The following is a 25,979-nucleotide window of genomic DNA, read 5'->3' as shown; positions in this document are numbered from 1 at the left end:
CTTGGAAAATGAGAATCACCCCCCATCTCCCTCTTCCTCAAACCCCCAAATCCCATCTGACACCAAGGCCTGCTCCGTTCTCCACCTCCTTCCCCTCCTTTCCCACCAGACATCTCTGGAGTCTCAGCTCCAACTCCTCCTGCCGGAGGCCCTCCCTGACGCTCCTGCAGACTCGTCTGTGCACCTGTTTTCATGTGCCCTGTACAGCCACCAGCCCGGCTGCCATGCCAGTGCCCAGCTGCACAGCTCACTCCCCGGGCTGGCTACAGCAGGCAGGGGCAATGTCTGATCTGACCCTGGGTCCCCAGCACCCAGCTCAAGCTTGGCTTGAGGGGCCCCTAGAGAGCTTTCTCAAATCTGGGAACTTGTATTTCTGCTGAATTTGCCCCAGTGGTGAGGTCTGGCTCTTCCCTCAGCCCACAGGCCTCTCGGGCCAAGGGGTGTCTCCTGGCTTGGCCTCTCCTCGCACTTGGCCCCTTCTGGTGACACTCTCACCTGCCTGCCATTTACAAGGAGATACCATGTGGGGCTTGGAGACAGCGAAAGGGTCACCTGCCTCACACACAGGCAGACGTACAAATATCCACAGAGCACACAGTCACAGGCAGACACGGATGACATAGGTGGACACACTGGCACAAGCATACTGGCTTATGAGGTACATGCAGACGTGCAAAGACAGGCCCACAGGGACATGAGTATCCTGGAAACAGCATGGACTTGGGCCACCGTGGAGTCGCCGGCCAGGGGTGAAGGTCAGCTTGGCCAGGGCTCTGGGCAGGGGCTCAGGGAGAGGCAGCAACAGCTCAGGGACAGCCCAGCCTGGTCCATCTGGACCCTGAGGCTGTAATCAGAATGGGGAGGCCGTGTTGCAAGAGGAGAAGATGAGGGGTGCAGGGGCCATTCTCCTCAGACAGGATGGGGCAGAGCAGGAGGCCACTGGGTGTGCTCTGGCCCTGCCAGCTGCTCCAGACCCCTCTGCCAAGGCAGTCTTCTCCCACCTCCCCTGCAGTAGAGCCAATCTGAGCAGAGAAAGATCCCAATGTTTGCAATAAAGTGGAAGGGGAGGGAAAGCAAGCCGGGGGGGGTATGCATATCACATTCAAAATGATGTAAATGACTCAGGGCAAACACCTGGGTGTGAGCTCATTCGCCCCGACCTCCCCACACTCCCCTAAGTGAAGTACCTCCCCAAGTCCTGCAGATTCCACCTCTGAAACGGCCTCCCCATTATGGCACCCCAGCCCCTCATATCACTGCCTGAGAAACAGGAAAGGACTCCCTGGAACCTACAGGATCAAGTACAAATCCCACTTGCAAAGCTTTTTTCAACTTGCCCTCAACTCACCTTTCTAATCCCCCCTCCTCACCTGTGGGAGCCCTGCCACTTGGAGCTAAGTCCCTGCTCCAGGGACTCCACTCTCCAGCTCCACACCTTTGCACAGCTAATTCCTTCTGCACAGAATGCCTTATCACTTGCCTCTGCTTGGTGAACTCCTATAGATCCCTCAAGACCCAAATGGGAAATGCTGCTGTTCAGTGGACTGGCTTCCATAGTGGCAGTCAGGTCCTAAAGTCAGCACACCATGAGTAAATTGCATACTGTCAAAATCACCCTTGGCTATATATAGCTACCACTTATATACAATGCCTAGGCATTGTTCTAGACGTTTCCTGTGTTTTGACTCATCTAACCCTCACAACTGTGGCGTATTGTATTTCCAAAGACATCTGTAGCAATATCTGCCATCTCACACGCTCTTCTTTCAGTGTAACTCTGACACCGTCCCATGGAGAGGTGGGGTGTGTGTCACCCCAACTTGAATCTGGCAGGACTTGGGAGTATTGGCTAAAGTGACGCTACAAGACTTCCCAGGCCAGGTCATCAAATGTGACGCAGCTTCTCCCTCCTTCCCTGGGACACTCCAGCTGGAGCCCTGAGCCACTGTGTAGACTCTGACTGCTCTGCCACTGCCTTGCTGCTGCGGGAAAGCTCCAGCGAGCCCACGGAGAGAAAGGAAGCCCTGAGACCACACGGAGAGCAAGAGCAGCCCAGCCGAACTCCAGCCGTCCAGCTCCCTGCCATTCCTAGCCGACATCTGCAACCACAGGGCAGCCTGAGCCAGAGCCGCTCAGCTGAGCCCATCTTAAGCTCCTGACCTACAGAACCGTGAGATAATAAAATGACTATTCTTATATAAAGTCACTAAATTTGGGAGTGATTTGTTATATAACAATAGTAACTGGAACAACAACTATAAAGTATGTACTATCATTCTCCCCATTTTAGAGAAGGATCTGAGGCACAGAGAGGTTGAGCAATTTGCCCAAGGTCACAGAGGTAGCGACTGGCAGAGCCAGGATTTGAACCCAGGCAGTTTAGCCCCAGAATCCACACTATTCACTGCTATGCCATGTTAAGTGCCCCCAAGGTCTAGTTTGTCTCCCAGGCCACAGCAGGCCTCAGGGAGTGGTTGCTGAATTAAAGGCTGAAGGAAGGAATAAGCAAATGAATGACTGAATGAGCGTGAACCAAAGCAGAGTGAGCTCCCAGGTGCAAGGCAAGGACCTCCACTGTCCACAGCCCTAGGAGAAGTCAGGCCCTCAGAGGACTCTCCTGCGATGCTCATCTCCCTGTCCCCCACCTCTCCAAGCCCTGAATGCAGCAGGATTAGACACAGGCCCCCGGGGAGCCAATCCCTCCTAAGGACAAGGCCTGTAGATCCTGGGGACCTGGGTTTAATCCCGGCCAGTGACTGGCTGAACTTGGACGAGTCCCTGCCTCTCTCTGTGCACAGATGTCCCCCAGCTCCGATACTTCCAAGACTCTGCAGGTGTGGAGGTGGCCTTGTGGACAGCGTGCAGGTGAGCCATGGATACGTGGGTCCTATAACCCACAGACAAAAGGGATGTGTCCCCAGAGGGAAAGTGGATAAGGAAAACGAATCCCACCTGCTACTCACAGTGGGTTTGCTGTGGGCCAGACATTTCCATATAAACATTTCTACCCCTTGCAGTAATCCCACGGGGCACAGGGGCAAGCGAGGAGGGCCTCAGGCTCACAGCCAAAGCGATGCTGGAAGCCGGGGTCCAACCAGGCCTGTTGAACTTCAAAACTCCCACTCTTGCCACAACAGCCAAGAGGTAGAAGCAACCCAAGGGTCCATCAACAGGTGAAGGGACAGAGAAAATGTGGTACAGCCGTACAATGGAGCAAGTATTTAGCCCTAGAAAGGAAGGAAATCCTGTCACATGCCACAATGTGAATGAGCCATGAGGACGTCATGCTGAGTGAAATGAGCCAGTTGCAAAAGAGAAACACTGTATGACTCTACTTACATGAGGACCTGGAGTAGTCAAGTTCACAGAAACAGAAAGTAGAAGGGCAGTTACCAGGGGCTGGAGGAAGGGGGAAATGAGGAGTTGTTTGACTGGCACAGAGTTTCGGTTTTGCAAGATGAAAAAGCTCTGGAGATCTGTTGCACAACAGTGGTTAACACACTGAACTATATATTTAAAATGGTTAAGATGGTAAATTTTATGTGTTTTTAATATAAAATAATAAAATTTTTAAAGACACTCTCTTAAGGCAGAAGAGGGAGATTAGTAAGGGGTGTCCAGGGAGGCGTCACAGGAGAGGGGGCATTGAGTTGGGCAGGACGTGGCAAGCACAGACGGGCACTGCAGACAGAGGCTGCACCTTTGGCCCCTGCCTCCCCCCGAGGACACAGCTGACTCCACCTGCCCCCCAGGCCCTCCAGATCTCCACCCTAAAGCAGTGCCCCACAGAGGAACAGGCACTGCCTGGAAGAAGGGATTTCTTGAACACCTACTATGTGCTCCCAGGCCCACTTACTGCATGATCTTGGGCCAGTCCATGTCCTCCTGGGGCCCCAGTCTTCCCATCTGCACAACTGGAGAGTGACCCAGGATTCCCAGGTGACCTTCCAATTCTCACACTGGGAATAATCTCGGGCAGGGGTGGGAGTGGGAGGCACCCGGGGCCTGCAGAGAGCGGGGACCAGGACACTCCTTGGTCAAAAGACCAGGAATCTGGAGCCGCGGCCACGTGATCCTGCCCAAGCAGCCCCTGCCCACTCCACAGAAGGGGAATCTGAGACCCATGTAAGTGTGGTTAACTCAAACTCGACCAACATGGGCCTGCACCTGCTATATTTGTGATAGGGCCACAATTCCTCCCCAGCCCAGCACGGTTCCTCCTACTCCACACTGCCAAAAGTGGAAGAGACGCTAACGGAAGGTGAAGCATGATTCATTGTAGTCAGAGAGACAAATCCTCCGTGCCCAGGGCTCTCTCTAAGAATTCTGGCTCTCAGGAATCCCCACTTTCTCCCTGAGAAGGAAGAGGTGGGACAGTCCTCGGTTCCAGTCCCAGCTCTGCCAAGTGTTATCTGGACCCCAACGTCCTCATCTGCATCACAGGTAAGCACATCTGCCCTGCCCCTCGTGCGGGTTAGAGGAGGCAAGGGCTCAAAATGCTGAGCCCAAGGCCCGGCAGGTGCTCGGTACGGGGTTGCCATCACCAGTCCTCCCCTTTCAGACAAAGTCATTTTCATCAACCTGCTTATGCTTCTCAGGGGCCCGTTTGTTTGTTTGCACTCTTCCCAGAAGAGACGTCCCCCCAGGAACGCTTGGAGATGCTCCCCAGCAGGCCCCAGGGAGGAGGGAGGAGGGAGGAGGGAGGAGGTAGAAGAGATGAGACTTACTTGATGGAAAAAGGAAAACTCATCATCACGTGGAAACAAGCGAGAATCCCGGGAAGCCCGGCGGCTGCCCTGGCACCCCCTCCACGTAGGAGGACCAGGGTGGCCCCAGATCCAGCTTAACAAGCTCCCTGGGGCCTGGCTGGGAGGCCTGATATGATCAGGCTGCTACTTAATTCGCACAAAGCCTTCTATTCTTAGCTGAGAGGGCCTGGTCCTTCCCAGCTGTCCCTTAGCACTACCCAGCCCAGGCGCTATCACAGCGGTAGGGCCCGGCAGTCAGTCATGACAACTAGGACGTGGGGGACAGCCCTGGCCCGCACAAGGGGCCTGCCGAGTAAGCCCCCAGTTGCCGGAGTCTTCAGGAAGTTTGCAGAGGGGCTGCCTGGACTGGAGCGAGATTTAGATCTGATGACCCTAAGGTCACCTCCAAGTCTGAATTTCATATTGCCAAGATTCTATGGTTCCATGATCCAGTGCTGCCAAGATTTGGGAACAGAAAGAGTCCACAGTTCCAGAGTACCAAGGTTCCAAGATGCTGGCAAAGACCAGACGTTGGGCTCTAGTGTGTGCACCCCACGCCCTCACCCCTCCCTTCCCCAACCTCTGAGACGGCCGGCTGGAGTCCCCAGGCAGGGCAGTGGCACATACAGCCTGGTGGGCTCGGCACTGAGGTCATCAGCGCTGCCCCATCCGGCCCTCAATCCGCTGGGGCAGGATTCTTGGGAACTTCTGGGGACTGCAGGAGGCACGGGAAAGGGAGAGAGAAAGGGCCAAAGCTGCCCTGGGGCCCACCAACCCCAGACGCCGTGGGGCCGTGGGGCAGGGTGTTCACAGCCAGCGTCTGCTCCATGCCTGCAGGGCCGCACACCCCCGTCCAACAGGCTGGGAGAGGCTGGGCCACCTGCCCAAGGTCACAGGCTGGAAGGTGGAGAAGCCCAGGCCAGCAGGCTTCAGAGATCACCGCGCCCCTCACACTGCTTTGCTTTAGGCCATGCTTCCTGGGACCACCTCTTCCAACATCCTCTTTTAGAGGGAAAACTGAGGCCCAGAGAGAAGAAGGTCAGGTGCTCAAGGTCACACAGGGAACTGGTGGCAGTGCCCCCCATTCCCAGGATGGGGGGCACTGACTACCCCCATCCCCTGGCTGGGTCCCCGCCATTGAGCCTCCTCCGGATTCCTCCTTTCCATCCGCCCAGAGCCAGGGCTCCTAGAGCCAGGCTGTCTCCTGTGCCCTTAGTCCCCCGACACAGTGACTGTCCCATGAGGTCATCTGAGGGACAAGCCAAGAATCAGGACGTGGGACAGTAGGTCACAGCCTCATGCCCAAGGCTGGCCAGCTGAGCACACACATGGTCTTGGGATGGCTGACCCTGCCACGTGCGGGGACACTGGGAGGCTGACTGACCAGCTGTCCTGTTAGGGAGAGCCAGTGAGGCCCCTCTGTGCTGGCCACCACAGAGCCTGCGGGGCCAGGACGGAAGCCCCCTCAGCCCCTGCCCCAGACTCCTCTTAGCCCCCACTACATGTCAGTTGGTTTTTTTCCTCCAATAGTTTCACAGATTATTCCTTGTGTGAACCTCACAACACACCTAGAGTTAGGTGCCTGTTGCATCCATTTTACGGGGACAGGGAAGACTAGGATATCACCCAGGTCACCCGGCTAATATGACAGAGTCAGGACTCACGCCCAGGGCTGCCTGGTTCCATGGCTCATCCGGTCCTACAAGGAAGGTCAACACACACCTGGGTGACCTAGAGGCTCTTTTGCTGGAGTCGTGTACTGACCATTTTGAGGAGCTTACCAGAAATTTCCTCTTTCCTGCTTAGAAAGAGCACAGATCAAATATCTAAAAATGTCGAATTTCTTTTCTCTGGTCTGGCATTAGACCCTTCTTGCGCAAATCAGTGGCCTACCATGCACCTGGCACCCTACCGGCTGTGCCACCCACTGTGTTGTTGGATTTGATCTCACACCAGCCTTCTCATGTTACAGAGGAGGCCAGCTGAGGCTCAGAGAGGCCCAGTTGCAGATTCAAGGTTGCACAGGGATGGAGCTGGGACAGGTGTGTGAGCTCCTGCTCAGCCTTTTTAGACAAGGGGAGAGTTGGAGGAGGGGTAAATTGATGCTTATGTTCACTGCATTCTTGTTCCAATAATCCGCTTAAGCTTGCGTGATATCCCACAATATCCTTCCCACCTCCCCCACCCTGTCCCCCACACTGATCTAAGTGGAGGGAGCATCTGTGACAACTCTGGGTACCAGCCTCATCAGCTGTCTGCCCCTACCCCCACACTGGTGGGGTCAGGACACCATCTGGGAGCTGCTGAGGAATCAGGACATTGAGAGGGACCCTCAGAACTCTTGGGGAAGGGATGCTGGGTACAGCCCAGCCTCTCACCCCGGCACCCCAGCAGGCTGGCTTTGACCAAGCACTCTGTGTGACAGGCTGTGAGCCCCCCAGAGTGGGTACCCCAGGCCCTGCAGAAATAAGGCAGTGTCTACACCAGAGATCTCCGTTACCCCAGCTGACACCTCCTAGCAACAAGAGGGAACTGGAGGGGTGACCATCTTGTTCTGTCCCTCAAGCCCTGTGCCCACCAGCCCCCTACCAGCTACCCAGGGACACAGGACACAGAGTCCCCTGCATGTGGGCAGGCCCTGTTAGCCCCTGACTGAGAGCACAGCAGACAAGTTGGGGGATGGGGTGGTTCCTGAAATGTGCTCCCCACTTCCCCAGAAACCAGGCCCCCACACTCCGCAGGCCTCTGGGTTGCAGCTGGGGAGGGGGCGGTATCTGGTCCCCGGCCCAGCAGTCGGGGGGGGGCCGCACCACCTTTCTTCCTATTCAAACACACCCAGACATGGGGCTGCAGACACACGGCCTTGGCCTGTGTGTGCAACTGGTACATAATTCACGGGCTCCTACTGCCGTGGCCTGGATAAGACGGACCGGCAGGAGCAGCCTGCATGGAGAACAGTGAGCTGCCGCCAGGGAGCACCTCTTAAAAAGGAGGTGAGTGGGCCAGAAGCTTGGGCAGGGGGTGGGGGGGGTGGTGCTAACAGGAATTGGACAAATAAATATTATCGACAACAAGAACTGTTTGTTTGTGAAGTCAGTTTAAAAAACATGTTGACAAACCTTCTCTCATTGAATCTTCACCGAAGTCCAATGTAGAAGTTAGAGAAACGGAGGCTCAAACCTGCCCATTTTCACGTCGGGAAGAGGTCCCTGCCCTGCACCAAGCGCACATGTGACCCTCAGCCCAGCCTGGCTCAACTCCGCCCCCCAGTCACAGTCTGGGGCCTCAGAAGAGCCCTCAGTGGGGATCCCGGGGACTTCTGTTCGGGGTTCAGGGGGCCAACTGCTAAAGGAAGAAAGCCCGAGGGGCGAGTTCCACTGGCCGAGAGCGGGCGACCCTCGCCGGGGTGCTCTGGCCCTGCCCAGCTGGGGCAGCCAGAGGCCCTCGCGGCAGGGGCGGGGTAAGGAGAGAAGCGGTCAGGTCTCTCCCTGCACACACACCAGAACCCCCCAGAGCTCCTCAGAGCAGGAGGGGGTGTGCCAGGCGACCTCGCCTGACCATGAGCATGAAACCCGAGGCCACAGAGGGGAAGGACTTGTCTGAGGTCCCACCGCGGGAGAGTCCGGTCAGTCCACAAACACGTGCTGGGCACCAGCAGGCGCTGGGGAAACTGGGGTGAATGTGAGAGGCTCTCAAGGCGCCCCCAGTAGGGCGGGCCCCTGCTCAGTTGGCATTCAGCCCCTCGTGACCCACCTTGCAGCCTCTCCTGGCCCGTCTCCCACCCACTTTTCCTCCCTCTGCTCCCATCTCACAGGCTCTTACAGTGTCCTGAAGATGTACCTTTGCTCTGGCTGTTGCTCTTCCAGAATGCCCTTCCCAGCTGGCTAGAGCCTGCAACCCCTACTCTCCCCATCTCTTCCTTGCACAGCCTCACCCCCCAAGCTCGGGCTGACGGTCACAGGAGGCAGCGCCCGCCCTCCTTCCCTCCCTCCTCTGTGCCTCCCTTGCTACATGTGTGCACCGCACAGGGTTAACACCTCGGGATTGCCTCACTCTGCCCCTCGGGACCTGGGACAAAGTAGGCACCGCTCCACCGAATTGAGTGACTGTTACCCACCCACCACAACGACCCGCAGCAATTAACAGATCACTTCTTCCTTTTATGGCTTGTATTTCTCTTTCTTTCAAAAACGCTTGCTAGGCACAGGAAAATGAAATGGAGGCGTCTTAGTCAGACTTGTCTTGGCATTTCCAAGTGTCAGCTCTGTGCCTGGCACATGGGAGACACCTGAGATATGTTCGTTTGATGGATGAAAGAATAAAAATATCTCCACCTGCCACTTGCCCCTGCTGCCTGAAGTTCCACCGTTATTCCCAAGTCTATCCTGGAGCTAGACAGTGTTTCCTGTGACACTTTCTCAAAGTGCGGAACAGTCCTGGGCCAAGAAACTAGCTCTAGCTGGAGCCTTCCACATGCAAAACAGCTAGGTGAGGGTTCACCTGAGAGCTCTCCTCAAAGTGTTCACTCTAGATTATTAGTACCAGACCCTGCTCTGTGACAAAGGAGTTGCATGTTCAAACGAGTTTAGGAAAGGCTGGCGGGACACTGTGCCACCTGTTGGAGATCCCTGATTCATATACACATGCGTCCTAGAACCCATTTCCATTCCACGGACTAGGGTTCCTCAAGGCACAGTTTGGGAAGTGTGGACTAAAGGATGCACCTGGGTCCACTTCGGGACAAGGTCTGCACACCAAAGGGTGTTTGTGGCTGCCACCCAGCCAAGGCCACACTTCTTTGTGCTGACCATTTTACAGAAGCAGAAAATGAATGTGGCATCAGACAGCTTGCAAAACGCAGAACAGAGCAGGGAAAAGGAACAGGCCAGGCTGGAGACCTGAGTGAGTTCCCACAGCAATTTTGTGCTCACTGCTGGCCAATGGGCCTGGGACCTCATCCTGCTGAGCTTTGCTTTCATCACCTGCAAAATGGAGATGATGTTATTCTCACAGCTGCTGTGAGGATTCGGCATGGTAATGTGAGCAGAGGCAGATTATAAACTGTTGAGTCCTGTACCAGCATTTGCTATGTGCATTATTATTTCACTGCGTGCACTACTAGGAGGGTATGGTCATGTCTTGATTGATCACAAGCCATTGCAGAGGCCCTCAGTAAGGATGGATGGATGGATGGAATCCCCAGCAAGGCCCAGGCTCACCAATGGCTGGTGGATAGGCATGAATGAATCAATGAACCAATTCCAATAAGGCCAACTGTTCCATTTCTCAGCCCCCAACTGGTAAAAGCAGCATATTAGGAAGGACACACACACACACACACACACACACACACACACACACACACACACAACAATACGGGAGAAGAAAGAGGTGCCAGGCTCTGGAGGTAGGTCTGTGGGCAGCGGAATGAGGGACAGGTGGGAAGAGCCAGCAACCAGAGCTGAACACATAGCAGCACAGGGTCATCCGGTGCAGGGGCCACGAGTCTCGGCACTTCCAGCCAAGCAGGCGGGGTTCAGAAGACCCATTCCTGCCTGGTTAACCGTGTTGGCACTGTGCAGAGAAGGAAGTGATTGATCCCTTGCACAAAGATTCCCAACCAAAACTATCAGTTGTTTTTAAAGGGACACGGAGCAGAAGGAAGCCTTTAGGGCATGACACAAGCCTTAGCTGCCTGGAAAAATGCTTCTTGCGCTCTATACCAATTCATCAACATAGGACAAACATTTTTAAAGTGCCTACTGTGTGCCAGGCAAACACTACTAGGCACTGGGGACACAAGGCCACATCAGACTGCATCACGCATAAAAGATTCTGGATAAATGAGATGTCAGGTCACTTGAGTATAAAGAGGGAGGTGGTGCTGAAAAAATTCCACAGACAGGAAGTCTGGAGGACCAAGCTAAGTTGCCATGTGACCTCAAACAAGTCACCGTCCTTTTCTGGGCCTCCATCTTCTCCTCTATAAAGTGGGGCTGATGATAAAAATCACAAAAACTACTATGTGGCACCAGGCACTGAACCAGCACTTATAGACGTTCTCTCTCCTGTGCACAGCCAGCAAGGCAGGTGCTGCTAACTATTTGTTGTGGGGTAAACCGTCCCTTTCTCAGATGAGTAAACTGAGCCTTGGCTGGTTACTAACTTGCCTGAGTCAGGAGGTAACCCCAGGTGTGTGATTTCAGAGCTCACTGTCTCCTGCCCTCAAGCAGTCCCATGCTTCGTCCTCACAGGCTGCCATGAGGATTTGGTGATATCACAGATATCAAAGCGCTTTGTAAAGCTAAACTATTCTGTGTCCAAAGGCAACAAGAAACAAGCCTTGATTCCTCCACGAAACCAAATGCTGAAGTTCACAAGGGCTCTCAGAACTGGCCGCAGCCCAGAACTCCTGGGTTCCTCATCCCTCAACCTCTGGCATTCCTTGGCCAAATTCCTCCAGGGAAAGGGACTTGGCCATCCCACGAGCCCCAGCTGACCCCTCAAAGCCCACAGAGCAGGGTTCCCCATGGCACCCATGGGACCCCCTCCCAGAGCAGAAGACCACCTGGCTCATGAGCCCTGACTCTGTGTTCCACCCCTGCTGAGGACCTAGAAGGCTCGGCCTGGCCCCAGGGCCATGAGAGGTACTCCAGGGACCCTCACCACTCCCCACTGATGGGCTGTGGGACCTCAGGCCAGTCGCCTCAACTCTGTGAGCCCCAAGTTTCCCACTGCAAAATGAGGGGTTAAAGCAGATCTCATGTGGGAAAGGGTCTCCTCCAAAGAGGGACTCAACAAATATGACTGCCTTTCAGTTGCATGAGTCCAGCTGGGCAGGTAGGAAGAGACCAGGCTCTCAAAATCCCTGGTCTGAGGAGGGTGGTTTTACCCCACCCACCAGGCATCCCCCATCTAACCTTGAACTCACGACCCACCCTTGGGAGTCCTGGCCTGAGAGGTGGACTCAGCTCCTACTACCACCAGCCGCCAGCAGACCCCTATTCTGCCTTCTTTCCAGGTTGGCCAGGGTCCGAGCAGGGTAGAGGTAGGAAAAGGGTCTTCACAAAGAACTCCACATGTCTTCCCTGGAGAGACCTGGGACCCAGAGCACAGACATCCTTGTGGGCCCACTGTGGCCCAGAGAGGTTGCCACCTGGCTCTAGGCCATAAAGCAAGACAGGGGGTACCAGGACCCAGGCCTTCTAGGCCCAGCCCAGGGTTGTCTCCACTGCCCCAGAGTCACCCCTTCTGGAGCACTGATGAAGTAGAGAGAAGAAGAACAGTGTGAAGAGTTAGGACGATGCACCCACCACACTCTGCCTGGTCAGGAGGCTCTGGCCATTGACAGCTGGGCCCCTAAGCCCAGTGTGAAAATCAATACCCGGTCACTCTATCCCCTGCTTTGCTCACTGCAGGCACTGATGGGGCACATTTGGATGGAGGATGAGCTCAGTCTGCCTCTGCAGAGTGCCCAACAAGAGGAAGAGGATTCCAGCTGCAGCATAATGGACTTCCTGCTGGCTGTGTCCCTGCAGACATCACCCCGTGGGGGCCTCCCAGGTGCATTCCATGCAAAGTGCCACACCTTCTGTCTTGATCCCTGACCATGCCTCCACTGAGGTCCAGGACACCAGGATGCCTCCTGCCCCCTGCTTGGCAGGAACCCCATGCCGGCCCCACACCCCACACCCAGACTCCCCAACACAGGGCCCTCTAGCATTCACTGGCACCCCCTGTCCCAGGCCTGCCCAGCCCCATACTCCTCTTACCTGGCCTTCATAGGTTCCCAGAGGGCCCTCTCAGCTCAGTGTGGCATGGCCCTTTCTGGGGTCAGAGGCCAACATGGGCCCAGAGCTGTCCCCAGAGCCATGGCAATGACTGCCCTGCTCTAAGGAAAGTGTGTGAAGTGGCTACACCAGGGCCACTTGTGGCAGGGCTGGGGCCGCTGCTCTGCGCACCTGCGCTTACCTGACCCAAGCCTACTGGTGACCTTTGCCCTCCTCTGGAGACAAGGCTGTCTCTGGCAAGGCCACCCCAGAAGCCACAGGCAACTTCATTTGGGGGAGAAGGCAGAGATGGAGAGACGGGTCCTCCAGAACTCCTCTCCCCGAGAGGCCCGTGGCAGCTGGGCTGCTTCGATTCACCTTTGAGGTGGGGGCTGAGAGCCCCTTTGTTAAGGGACATGCTCGAGTAACAACAGATGATCCTTGAACTGTGTCCTAAGGTGGGTGTGTCCAGCGGACTCCATGGCTTTGGATGGACAGGGTGAGGAATGCCTTCGGTTTGCCTCTCTGGGGCCACTCTCCACTCTGCTTGGGGCCCCAGGGGTCTGGCCTTCAGGGACTGCACCAAGCTCTGTGCCACTCAGGGAGGTGCACCCAATAGGAAGCAAAAACAGGGGACTGGAGGAAGGATAGTTGAGGTTTATACCCCTGCGAGGTCTCCTGAGTTGACTGGGTCCCTCTATGGAAGGCCACAGCCCGCTCCTGTAGCTGACCACTTCCTCCCCTGGCTCCTTCCGCCCTGGGTGGTAACTGCTCCCAGCTGCTGCCAGCCCTCAGGTGCTGCGCTATCCCCTGTTGGTTTGCCACCCCCCTAGTGCCTGAGCCCGTCCCCCTGGGCTAATACACCCTCTCTGGCTCTGCCCAAGCAAGTAGACTGAGCACAGCACCAGTGACCCCTTCCCCTGAACAGTCCTCAGAGCCGTCTCTGCTCTTATTAAAGAACAGCAGTCTGAAGGGGTGCAGGCGTCCCCTATCTCAGCCTGGGCCTGGCCGAGGCTGCAGAGCAGGAACCAGACAATGAAGGGCGGGGCAGGAGGCAGCAAGAGCACTTGCCAGCAGCTTTTGAGTGCTTGCTATCTGGTAGGCGCTGGGCTTCACATACCAAGAAATTCATCTGCTTCTCAGACAACCCAAGGAAGTACATCCTATTTATACATTTTACAGTAGAGACAACTGGTGCTCAAAGAGATAAAATGACTCACCCAGGGTTGTATTAGCAGTATGTGACAATGCAAGGACTCAAACACAAATCTTTCTGCCTCTAAAACCTATTCTTGTAACTACCTTGAAATAATTTTATGGAACTGGCTCATGAGAGAGTTGGCTGACTTAAGCGGGGCCAATTATCGGTAAGGGCTTGCACAGAGGCCTCCGATGTCCCCTGGAAACCCTCCCCTAGATGGGGTGGGAAAAAAACCCTCTGACATTCTTTAGTTGCAGGTGGGACAGGGGCCCCAAGTGGGCGGTGCAGTTGGGTGTCCAGATTGGAAAAACAAGCAGATCCAGACAAGGCTTCATTGTTAAGGACAGTCTGACACTTTGACCATTAAAGCAAAACCAAGCAAAACAAAATGCTTGCTTTCTCATCTTATCCCTTAGAGAGAAAGGGGACGGTGGGAAGGGTCCCAGGACTGGGTGATCAGCCCTCCCCCACCAGCCCCACCTGCCCCACCAGCCCCAGGCTCAGAGACCTGTGCCGGGGTGCTGGGGCAGGGAGATCAGGGTCTGAGTCCAGCGTGGCTCGGCCACTGTTTCTGCAACCTTTCACTGCACACTGATGACGTGTCAGGCACCGCGCTGGTGCTTTCAGTGCACGGCCTCATTTGGCCTCCATGTCCCTTTCAGAGAGAGATTATTGTTATCGCTTTTTCTCAGATGAGGAAACTGAGGCTCTGAGAAGACCCCCAGGGAGCAGAGTGTTGGTGCCCAGGTTTATTGGATTGCAGAGTCTTTCCACTGTCCTCATTTCTCCAAGTAGGGAGGTCCCAGAGAGGAAGGAGCAGCTTCGGAAGGAATGAGCTCCTTGTCCTAGGGACACACAAGTACCATCTTGGGCCGCAACCAGGCGGTTCTCAAACCTGGCTGCACATTGAAATCACCCGGGGAGTTTTAACAACCTCTGATGCCTGGGTCTTACTGCAGAGATTGTGAAGTCCAGGCAGGACTTTTAAAAGTTTCTCAGATGATTCTAACACACAGCAAAGCTTGAAAGCCATGGGTCTGGATACCACTGCAGCCCCTCCCACCTCAGAAACTCCCCCATCCCACCCCTTTTTACTTAATTATTTTTATTATTTTTTAATAGAGATGGGGGAAGGGGGTCTTACTGTGTTGCCTAGGCTGGTCTCAACTCTCAGCCTCAAGTGACTCTCTTTGCCTCGGCCTCCCAAAGTGCTGGGATTATAGGTGTGAACCACCATGCCCGGCCCTCACCCCCTCTTTAAAGAGAAGGGATCTATTACCCTGACCTCGTTTTACGAGACAGGCAGAAGCCAGGCAAAATATAAGCGCATCCCCAGGGCCCTAGGGGAGCATGAGGGAAAAAGTGGAGGCAGCATGAAGGGACCCTTGACTTCAGAGTGCCCCTGGGGTGAGCCGCCTTTAAGACACTTGGGGGGTCCAGGCTCCCTTGTTAGTGGGAGAGAACTTTCCCTTTGAGCCTCCTGGGTGGGAGGCAGGGTGAGACAAATTCCTCGTGGCATTTTTTTAAAGAGTCCATTCGTTCAGAGGCTAAACAGCTGCAGGATTAATGCTGGAAGACCCCCTCTGCTTGCTGGCGTGCCTTGGGAGCAAGGAGATAAAAGAACTCAAAGCAGGCCTGTTTATCCTTCTCTGTGGAAGATTTGGTCCCAAGCCTGGGAATAGCTGGGCCTGTCAGACCAGCGCCCCACACTTCCTCCCCACCTGCCTTCTTGCCTTCCTCATGCCCTCAAGCAGAAAGTCACAGATGGGGACACAGCGTGGGGTGGTGGGAAGGGAGAGGCCTATGGAGTTGAGCCGCGCTGGGGTCTGCCAAAGCTATCCCCCTTGCCAGCTACCTCTGGAGAGGAACCACTCCTTTGAGCTCATCCACAGTGCTGACTTCACAGCGGTCCAAACTCAGCTCATGATACCACCTCCAGGAAGCCTTCCCTGACTCCCTCCCCAGCCAGCACTGGGCAAGCCCAGCCCCTGGCCTTCCCTGTCACAGTCTGCGTTGTCATTGCTTCTGTGTCCTCCCCTTCCTACTAGGCTGTTTGTTCATTCATTCCACAGAGCAGCTGCCCTTTGCCTGGGATTCATTCCAAACTCCCTTTGCGAGCACCTGTTCTCTCTCGGCTCCTCGGCTAGGTGCCGGAGATAAAGACACCAGCAGCTAACGTTCACTGAGTGCTCATTCTCTGCTTGGAGTTTTTCTGAGTGCTTTATCCTTAATCCTCACAACAATCCTATGAAGTAGGTGCTATACATACCCCCATTTTACACATGGGTAAACTGAGGCCCAGAGAGGTTAAATCACTTGCCCAAGTCACTTAAGCCCTGCCCAATACCACCAGCCACAGATATCAATGGGACCCCTGCTTCAGGAGCCCACTTCTCCCTATTTATCTGTTTAATGTCTGTTTACCGCACAGATAAGAATCTCTAATCATGTTATATTTTGCAGGGTGTGTGTGTGTGTGTGTGTGTGTGTGTGTGTGTGTTGAGGGGAGACCAAATAAATGCTGCTTCCCTTAAAGGAAGAACACACTCTGCCCAGCATCTGCTAGCTGGTCACCAGACGGCTCCTCCCAACTGGGTCATTTCTGCTGCTAAGGCCTAAGAAGGAAAACCCAGGTCCCCAGACATCCTAATCCTGCTCCCTGCCCCAAGCCTAGCTAGGGGTCCCTCCCTGGCCAACAGTGCCTGCTCACACACTGCTGTGCACTGGGAAGGCGGCAGGAATCGTACCTGTGCAAACCCCGTCTGACACACAGGAGTCCTCCTAAGGGAAGGCTTCCCTGCCACCTGGCACACCCTCCCTCCCGGCATCACTCACTGGACTCTTCAATCTGCTTCTTATTGAGTCACTCATTCACGAGGCCAATGCAGGGACAAACGAGGGCACTCATCCTGATGGAGTGCCTACCTGTGTGCCAAGCCTGGACAGGTACCCACCCCTTCTTCTCATTTAACCCTCACAACACTGTTATTACCATGCCTCCCTGACCCAGGGCTTGCTGCTCTGTGCCAGCCACACTGCTAGGCACTTGAGGGGAGGGGAGGGGAGGGTTGGGGTGGCACAGCATCTGGTTCTGACAAGCCAGCAAGGGAAGCAGACCCATACAACCCCGACCACAGACCACAGTCAGCGAGCCATGGGCTGGGGATCAGCGGCAGAGGAGGGCTGGATGCCACCTTCTTGGGAGGAATCCTGGAGGCTCCTAGGAGGCAGCAACTTCGGGCCTGGTTGGACTCTTCATACTGCTCTCTCCCTCCAACACTGCAGCAGGAGAAAGGGCAAGCCTTGGCCTATACAGCGCTGGTGCCTGGTGTGTGCCTGCTGCCGCCCTGAAGGAGGCGAAGGGAGGAGAAGCCGGCTGTCCTGCCAGCTGCCCCGCCAGTGACCCCACTGTGGCCAGGCCAGCCTGCCTCCGGTCCTGCCAACCTGGCCTGGCCCAGCCAGCTCCCAATCACAGGGTCGTCTCTGCCAGCTAATGACCATGCCGCCTGCAGCCCAGGCCACCACCCTCCTTGGGGTGAGGCAGCAGCTACCCACAGAGCCTGCTGGCCCAGACAGTGGCCAGGCCAAAAATCACAGCTGCCTGTTACACCATATCCTCTGGCCCTGGTGCTGTGGTCTCCTCCTCCCAGGGTCACACAGGATACTGCAGAAAGCTGGAGCTACAAGGGAGCTCAGACCCACCCGCTCCCCACAGACACAAGCAAACAGGACCCCCGAGAGGGGTCACACAGCCAGCCAGTGCAGATCTAGGGCCTAGATTCCCCATCCCTGGGTCCTGCCCATGCCACATGCTCCGTCCAGCACTGCTCTTCCTCAGCCTTGAGAGGAAGGCGTGTGTCCAGGCTTTATGCATGCAAAGTATGCTTTCGAGGTACTAGGGCGGAGCTGAGGAGACAGGACATCTCCTAAGCACAGATTCCAGTTCAAACAAATGCGCTTGACTCCCTGCTCCCCACCATCTAGCTGTGTGACCTTGAGCAAGATAATGGAACTCTCTGAACCCCAGTTTCTGGGGGATAACAGTAGCTACCTCTGAGAGTTAGTGTGAATGAGATTGCAAAGCTAGTGCATTGTTTGGCTTGTAAGTACTCAAGAGTATTAGCTATTGTTAATATCATCATTGTAGTATCAAATGAGTGTGTGAGTGCATTTTACCAATTGCAAAGTGGTATGGGTGGTAGGGATTGTCTATTACTATTACTGTTAAATATTAAAGATTCAGAGGGGACATGAGCAGAAGCCTGGGTAATCCAGGAATGTTTCTGGGGGAACATTCAGTTTATGACCTGAGTTGGGCCTCGACAGATGGCAAGGTGAGCAGAGGAGGCAGGATGGTGGTTCTGATGGGAGAAGCCCCACAGGAAAGGGGCAGCAATGGGCCACACGGGGTGTGTTCAGGAGACAGTGAGTGAGGAGCAACGAGCCAGAGGGCCATGCAGTGGCTATGGTGGGCGAGGATCTCAATGCCAGGGCTACGGGCCTGGTCTTCATCTCACAGGCAGCAAGGAGCCACAGAAGGTTCTAAATGGGGACTACATGATGCTTTCTGAAATGTGAGTTCTGCCCAACATTCAAGGCCCTCTCCTACCTGGTTGCTCACCTCCCTACTCCTCACCCCTCACCAGTCCCACACACCCAGGCTCATCACCCTGGGGTTCTCCAGTCCCTCGGCATGTCACACCATCTCCCTGGCCTAGCCAATCCATGTCTTTGTTCACAATGAAACACCCGCTTGCTGAGTACCTATTGTGCCACGTGTTTTACACATGTGACCTCGTGGTCATCCATAACAACCCTGAGAAGTGGGTTATCAGTACCCTCATTTTACAGAGGAGGAAACAGAGGCCTGGCAGGGTCAGGTGTCCTGCCCATAGTCTCACAGTGGCTAGGTGGCACAGCCAGGATTCTCACTGAAGGGATGTCAGGACCCCTACTCTGCAGCAAGATGCCTCTCGTCCTGCCTAGACACCCACCTCCTTGACCAACGTGCCTGGTTACTCCAGTCCTCAAGGGCCCCCCACCCCTTCCCACTCTGAATCCTCACTCTTACTCCTGCCCCTCACCTCTTTAAATTGGCAGGCCCACAGCTAGCTCGGTTCCCATTGTTGCCTGTGGGTCCCTCTGGCCCTCACAGCAGGAGCGAGCTGGAGGTGACAATGGGTCGGTCACCCTCTCTCTGTCCTATCCCCCCATAATACACTCCATATCACACTGGAGACTGCTAACAGCACAGATAGGAGCCACCGCCTCCTCTGGCAGGGTTCAGACGCAAGCTGAACACAGAGCTATTTCCCTAGCCTGCCTCCCAGCTGAGGGGAGCAATAAATTATTCACCGCACCTTTGTGCCCAGGGAGGCCAGACAATGGGCCAAGGGAATGGACACCAGCTCCCCCTACCACAACTCCCCAGCAGGAGCCAACAGGGTTGGGGGTGGTGTCAGAATCCAGAGCCCCTTGTCAGTGTACCCAAGCAGACTCTAGAAGGCCCTGAGACTAGAGAAGGCGGCACAGGGCAATCCGACCCACACAGAGCCTGAGCTGAGCAAATCCAGGTCTCTAACCCCGCAACAGTCGTCTGAATTCTAATCTAAGGCAAGTCTGAGAATTTCCCCAGACTTCCTGGTCAAAATGCAAGCTTCCTTTTCTTCACAGGGAAGGAAATGGAATATTTGGCCAGGCACTGTATATTTGTATCTCACTTAATCCTCACATCACAGCCTAGTAACGGAGGTATTCAAATTTTACAGAGAAGCTGGGGCTCAGAGGAATGAAGTGATTTGCACAGTGCCACTTGCCTGGTGGGAAGCAGAGCAGACTCATGCCCACCGGACTGACTTAACCACTGAGGCTCACCAGTTACTTAGGTTCCAGGCTGCTGCTTAGCCCATCTGCGTAACTGCCATGGCACCTGGTAAGCAGCCGGCACTCAAACAGTCCAGAAGCAAACTCAAAGGCCCTGGATAAATGGTTTCACCTCTCTGAGCCTCAGTTCCCCACACAAGGTAGCCATTAATAACAAGCCCAGTCTTGCGAACACAACAACCCCCTTAGCACTTGACAGTTTGCCAGATGTGATTACCCCATTATCTGAGCAGGTAATGCACAGCCTCCCTTGACCCCATTTTACAGGTGGGGCTTGGAACCATGGATGCATCAGAAAGGTCCCTGGCGACTCCCCAACCCTGCCCTGCCACACTCCAGGTTTCGGGCTCTTTCCACCATAGCATGAAATGAGATCACAGGTGTGAAACTTTCATCAAACAGGAGCTTTGTTTAGGTGCAAGGATTATTACGAGGATTTGAATCCCCAGACCAAGGTTGAGGGGAGGAGGAATCCCAAGCCCCTAAGTCATCTTCTCTTCCAGGTTCCCCCAAACCCTTCACCCCAGGACTCAGCTTCCAGTCTTCAGCTGACCTCTTGCCACCCTCCGCCACCTTCCAGGAGCTTTCCAAGGTGGTTTCTCCTTAACTGCAGGGAGCTGGGCACAGCAGGGGTTAATTAGTCCCAGCCAAGGCCACAGGGCCCAGACCAAGGCCATATCCCCTCCCCCTCCCCACCCAGAAGAGAGCCCATGGAGTCCTCGCCAAGGGCTCTTTCCCAACACCCTTTGCCCTATACGGCTGGCCCCCAGGGGCAGCAGGAGGAGCCCCGGCCCGGGAATCAGGACACCTCACCTGGGACTGTGCCCTCAGCTCAGTGAGCCCCAGCCTTGAGACTTTGAGAGGCCCCTCCTCTCCTGGGCCAGGGGTGTCCTGCAGGTTCCCCTGCTCAGCAGAGATTGAGGTCGGACCTTCCATGTGGGCCAAAGGCTTTGGGGCTGCTGACATTTCTCAGGGCCCAGCACCAACCACACAGACGCCTCATACATGGTCACCCTGACCTCACATCAGGAGTGGAGGAAACCTCAGCTGCCCACCCAGAAGATGCTAACTGAGGAGGGGGGTGGATACCTTGAAAGGGGTTGTGAAGGTTTTCTCAAGTCTGCTTCTGGCTCAGCCAACTCACTGCCGTTAGGACCTGGGGCAACTGGCACCCCCCCCCTGGGTGGGCCTCAGTGTTCCCGTTAGTAATGGGAAGAGGTGAGCTGGGTGAGTGCTGAGGGGCCACGTCTTTTCCAGCTCTGACAGGCTGTGACTTGGGGACCTCTACAGCGAGTCAGATACGTGGCAGCTCAGGACCTCCAGAGTGTCTTAGAGACCTGGAGTCTGTCACAGGCCCAGGAGCAGCGGCTCTCCCATCCTGGCCCACAGGGAGACACACTGTGGAACTAGGAAGCTTCCCACCTCTGCCTTCAACTCTGGGTCGCCTTTCCTGGGAGGTGACATGGCCAGGGAGCGGGAGGCAAGGAGAAGACACCTCCTCAGCCTCAGATGCTCCAGTGGCCCCACCTTGATCCCCGGTCCTGCTTGCCGGCTTCTCCCCTCACTCTTTGCTTCTTCCACTCTTCATCCTCTGCCTCCTCCCCGTCTCACCCGCGCAGCGAAAAGAGAGGGTCATTCAGCCCATTGAGCCTCAGTTTCCCCATCCGTAAGCGCCCATAACAATACACAACACCTATCAGAGGGAGCAGCAGTGAGCCTTAAATGAGGGACCATTTGTGCACGGGTGGGGCGCGGACCTGCACACAATGGGCGCTCAGTAAGTGCCTGTCCTCTCGGCTCCCTCTCCCCTTCCCGCACCCTCGCCCAGCCCGTTCCAGCCTCTGCCGGTGCCCCCTGCGCGCCCTCAGCCGGCCGCCGCGCTGCCGCGACGGGGTCAGGGACGGCTCCTGCCCCGCATCCGGGACTCTCACCTGCAGCCTCGGCTCTCGCTCCTGCCCGCCCTGCAGGGGCAAGAGGGGCCCTTGTGTCGTTTTCGGGGAAAGCGCTGAGCCCCTCGCCAGGGTAGGAGGAAGGTGGCAGCTTGGGTTCGCAGCACCAGGCCAGTGGTTCGGTCCGACAGTCCTGCCCGCCTGGGATCCCTTGCGGAGCGCCGGACCCGGGCCGGGGCTTCCCGGGCGCTCGCGCGGGGTCCAAGCCCGAAGCACTCGGTCGGAGGCAGCTGAAGGTTCGGGTCTCGTGGAGCCAGAGGCTGGGGGCGTCCGGGCTCCTTTGCGCCCAAGTCGAGGGCCTGGGGCCACCCTGGGCTCACCCCGGGGCGGAGGGCGGGGGGCTCCGACTCTCACGGATAGAAAGGCTGAGAACGAACCCGCAAGGACGGCCCCGTATGGGCAGGAGCGTCCCGCCCCGGTGCACCGGATCAGGGCTGGGGCTCAGGGCGTCCCGGACAGCAGCGCTGGGAGTGTCCGGGTGCGGAGCGCGGGGCTGGGACCGGCAGGGCAGGGCAGGGCAGGCGCCGGCGGGGAGGCGCGGCGACCGGAGCCCCGCGGGGAAGTCTTCCCGGGTCCGGACTTGGCTCGCCCTGCAGAACGGGGCGGACCTCGGCGCGGCGGCTGACTCCCGAGCTCCGGGCCGCGGTTCCACTTCCTCCTCTTCCCCCTGCTCGCTCGCCGCTCGCTCAGCCCCGCGCTGCAGCCGCTGCCACCGCCGCTGTCATCCCCACCGCCCACCCCCACCGGAGCCGCAGCCGGAGCCGGAGCGGAGCCGAGCCCAGGCAGCACCGCCCAGCGCCGGAGCGCCAGCGAGCGCGGCCCCGCCCGGGAGGGGCGGAGTCAGGGAAGGCCCCGCCCCCGTCGGGCTGCGGGCAAGGGCGGGGCGCGCGCCCGCTCCCCTTCCCGGGCCCCGCGCCGCCGGGCGGCAGGAGCCAATCGGAGAGTGGGACGGGGCGGGCTCTGCGGACGCGCGCTCCTCCCCGGAGAGGGAGGGGCGGGCGCGGAGGAGGTGCGGCTGGACGGGGACAAAGGGCCGGTGGGGTTAAAGAGCCGAGCCCGGCGGGGGTGACCTACGGATCCGCACGGGGGAAGGGGCACGGGAGAAGGGGCGCGGGGCCTGGCAGGTCTGGGACTGGGCATCCGGACTGCTGTGGGGGGTGGAGGAGTCGTGCGCGAGAAGCCGGGTCGCGGATGGCGAGGGCGACGTGGGACACCCGCGGTAGGACGTCCCAGGGACGCTGGAGCACCTGGGGGTGGTCGGATGCCGCCCCCGTGCTGCCCCTCGGCGCTGAGCGCGCGGGCTGAGAGTTGGTGCTGTGAAATGTTCGGATTCCAGGAAGCCGTGCAACATAAGTTTTTGAAAATCGAGAGCGGATCTCTCTTCCACACTTCCCCCTTCCCAGCGCCGGTCCCCAGGGAGGAGCATCGTCGACAAGTTTTAAAAATGTGAAGTCGAAAGCGGGTGAGGACGACGCACGCCTCGAATCGTGATGTGCGTGTCGTCTGCTCCCGCCCCGCCCCGCGCCTTGGGTGCAGGAGCTGTGTCCAATGTGTCTCTGCGTCCCCGGCGCCCGGCACGGGCCCTGCACAGGAGCCGGCGTTGGAGGGATTCGATGTATGAATGAACAGTGAATGTGCCGCGGGGGCGACGTGAAAGCCACTGGCTGGGCCTGTTGGCGGCACAGTACAGCTTCTCTGTAAGCCTCACGCCACCGTCTGCGGAAGGTACCCCATTTCACCGATGAGGACCGAAGCACAGAGAAGCTAAGTGATGTTCCCCAGACCACACAGCTGGCACAGGATTCTGTCCACCCATCATGATTGCATTCTAGGGCAAAACCCTGTGGCTTGAATAGGTTACTCTCCCTCTCGGACCCTCTGGTTCCGCATCTGTAAAAGGGGAACACAGGTGCTGCTACTTTACCGGGAAACAAGTGAGGGCTGGGCAGGCACCAGGCTTCAGAGGATGGAGGGAAGGGCATTCCTGGCGGGGAAACTGCATCAGTCTCAGGGCTGAGAGACTGGTTGGAAGAACAAGGAAGAGGGTGAGCTGGAGGCTGAAGTCCAGGCTGGGGGCGTGGGGGTGCCCTCTCTTAGCCAGGCCCAGGGGCTGGAGGTGGGGAGGTTGGCCGCAGGAAGCTCGCACTGGTTGCTGGAGCCTGCGGGCTGGTAGGAGGCAATTTTGCCTTACCTGTTGAACTTGGTGATGGTGCTAAGAAACCTTGTGACTTTTCCCTCCGCTCAGAACCTTTTGTGGTTCTGAGTTGCCAGCATGATCAAGCCTCTAAGTCCCTAACCTGGCATTCCAGCCCTTCCATTACTGCTCTCTGCCAACCCCACCAGCCTCATCTCCGCATCACTTACTTCCCTCTCCCCTTCCACCAAGCTTCGCTCCGTCCACAAGCAAGATGAGTTGTCTCCATGCAGTTCTGTCTCCTCCATGTGGTTGCTCCTGCTGCTCCCCTTCTCTCTGGAGTTCATTCCTGCTTCCCTGCTGGGCTGAAGGGAATAATCCTGAGGCCAAATGCCCATCATTCTCTTCACTGCTGTATCCCCAGAGCCTAGCACACAGCCTGGCACTCAGTAGGTGCTCAGTAAATAACTGTGGGTGGGAAGAGGAGCAGGTAAAAAGATATATATAAAATTAAAAAAAAAATAATTGTGTGTATGAGTTTTTTTGTTTGTTTGTTTTTGTTTTATTTTTTTGAAACAGAGTCTCACTCTGTTGCCCGGGCTAGAGTGCCGTGGTGTTAGCTTAGCTCACAGCAACCTCAAACTCCTGGGCTCAAGCAATCCTCCTGCCTCAGCCTCCCGAGTAGCTGAGACTACAGGTGTGCACCACCATGCCTGGCTAAAGTTTTCTATTTTTAGTTGCCTGGCTAATTTCTTTCTATTTTTAGTAGAGATGGGTCTTGCTCTTGCTCAGGTTGGTCTCGAACTTTTGTCGTCAAGTGATCTTCCCATCTCAGCCTCCCAGAGTGCTAGAATTACAGGCATGAGCCACCACACCTGGCCAATAATTGTTGAATGAATGCTCCATCTCTCAAATCACATGTCAGCACCTCTAAGGAGCTTTCCTGAACTCCCCCGGCCTTTGATGTGGGCTCCCTCTGCTTGAAGGTCCTATAATTATCTATTTCCATGTCTAGTTTCCCTCCCACTGGGCCAGGAGCACCTCCATGGCAAGGTGCCCCCACCCACCACCGCCCAGCCTGGTACTTGGCCTGCCCTTGTGAGCCTCAGCATTAGGAGATGAATGAATGAGGCTCTCAGAGAGGAGTTCTCTGGCCGCCCTTGCTGTGAGAGGCTCCTCAGCAGGGGTCAGATGAGCAGAATGTCAGAATGAAAAGGAGCTTTTCAAGAACCCTCCATGACTCCCGAGTTGGGGGGAGGCATGCCCAGAAGGTGACCGGCAATCAGACGCCCACATCTGCCCTCTGGCCACCCTACCAGAGGGGAAGGAGTCTTCTGAATTGGAGGAATTTAGCCTTTCTGTGGCTGGGGAGACCCATGAAGCATGACAGAGGTGGCCATGGTGTTGTCCCATCCAGGAGGGTGGTCACGGGCTCAGAGGCGAGGCTTTGTACCCCACTGTCCCCAAGACCCTTTTGCCCTCCTGCCTCCAGAGGCACCTTCACAGTGAAGCTCTGCAGCTGCAGCTCGGGCCGCCAGGCTGTCAAACGCAGCTACTCACATTCTCGTTGCAGATATACCTTCACTTTCGTGCTACATTTAAATTAGTAATTTTGCATTTTCTTAAAGAGGGCCACTGAATTGTATGAGGCTTCACAACCCACGAGATCTGCTTCCAGCAAATCCTTCCAGTGTGCCCATGTATGCAGGCCCTGTGCTAGGTGACAGCAGGTATGGCCCTGCCCTCCTGCTGCTCCCTGTCTGGTGGGGTGGGCTTCACTGAGCTCATCGGACCCTCAGAATGCTTTGTGCTTTCCTACCTCTCTGCCGCTGTCCCTGCCAGCCTGGAATCTTCTTCCTGTCTCTCCTGCCTGCATGTGCCCCACTTGGCCAGTGGGGATTTTTTCCGTCCTTCAAGGCTCAATACACGAGCTGCCTTCCCTGAGAAGCCTGCCCAACTCACCCAGTGGGAAGCATCACATCTTCCTTTGAAGCCTGTGACACTGAAGGCCCTTTGTGCCTCTCTTGGAACTCTGATCCCCTTGGATCTTGGAGTGCTCTTGATGGGTCAATTTTCCTACCAGATTATGAGCTTCTAGAGGGCAAAGGATGGAGTCCGATTTCTCCCTGCCCCAGCACTGTGCATCTCCAGCCCTCATTCACCACCGTTTCCTGAGCTGGGTGAAGTCTTAAACCAGACATTGGGTATCGAGGGATGGGACAGTCAGGGAAGAACCCACCCTTGTCACCAGGGAGCTCCCAGTCCCAGAGCTCTCCACACAGAGGTGTGTACCAA

General features: G+C 56.3%; 1 protein-coding gene across 4 annotated transcripts in view; it reads right to left on the bottom strand.

Moving 5' to 3' along the window:
- GDPD5 (glycerophosphodiester phosphodiesterase domain containing 5) overlaps positions 1-22,313 on the bottom strand; it is an 82,733-nt gene extending 60,420 nt beyond the window's left edge. The window contains exon 1 of one of the 4 annotated variants that reach the window (XM_045555443.1): positions 21,533-22,313. The gene's annotated coding sequence lies outside the window, so the exon portion shown is untranslated. Of the gene's footprint in view, positions 1-21,128; positions 21,212-21,532 lie in introns of those variants that run through there. The other 3 variants (XM_045555448.1, XM_045555447.1, XM_045555445.1) reach the window with 3 other exon arrangements.
- Positions 22,314-25,979: the final 3,666 nt, after the last annotated feature.

This window comes from Lemur catta, chromosome 7 (genome assembly GCF_020740605.2).
Source record: "Lemur catta isolate mLemCat1 chromosome 7, mLemCat1.pri, whole genome shotgun sequence".
In the NCBI taxonomy this organism is placed as follows: domain Eukaryota; kingdom Metazoa; phylum Chordata; class Mammalia; order Primates; family Lemuridae; genus Lemur; species Lemur catta.
This window is presented reverse-complemented; position numbering and strand designations above follow the sequence as displayed.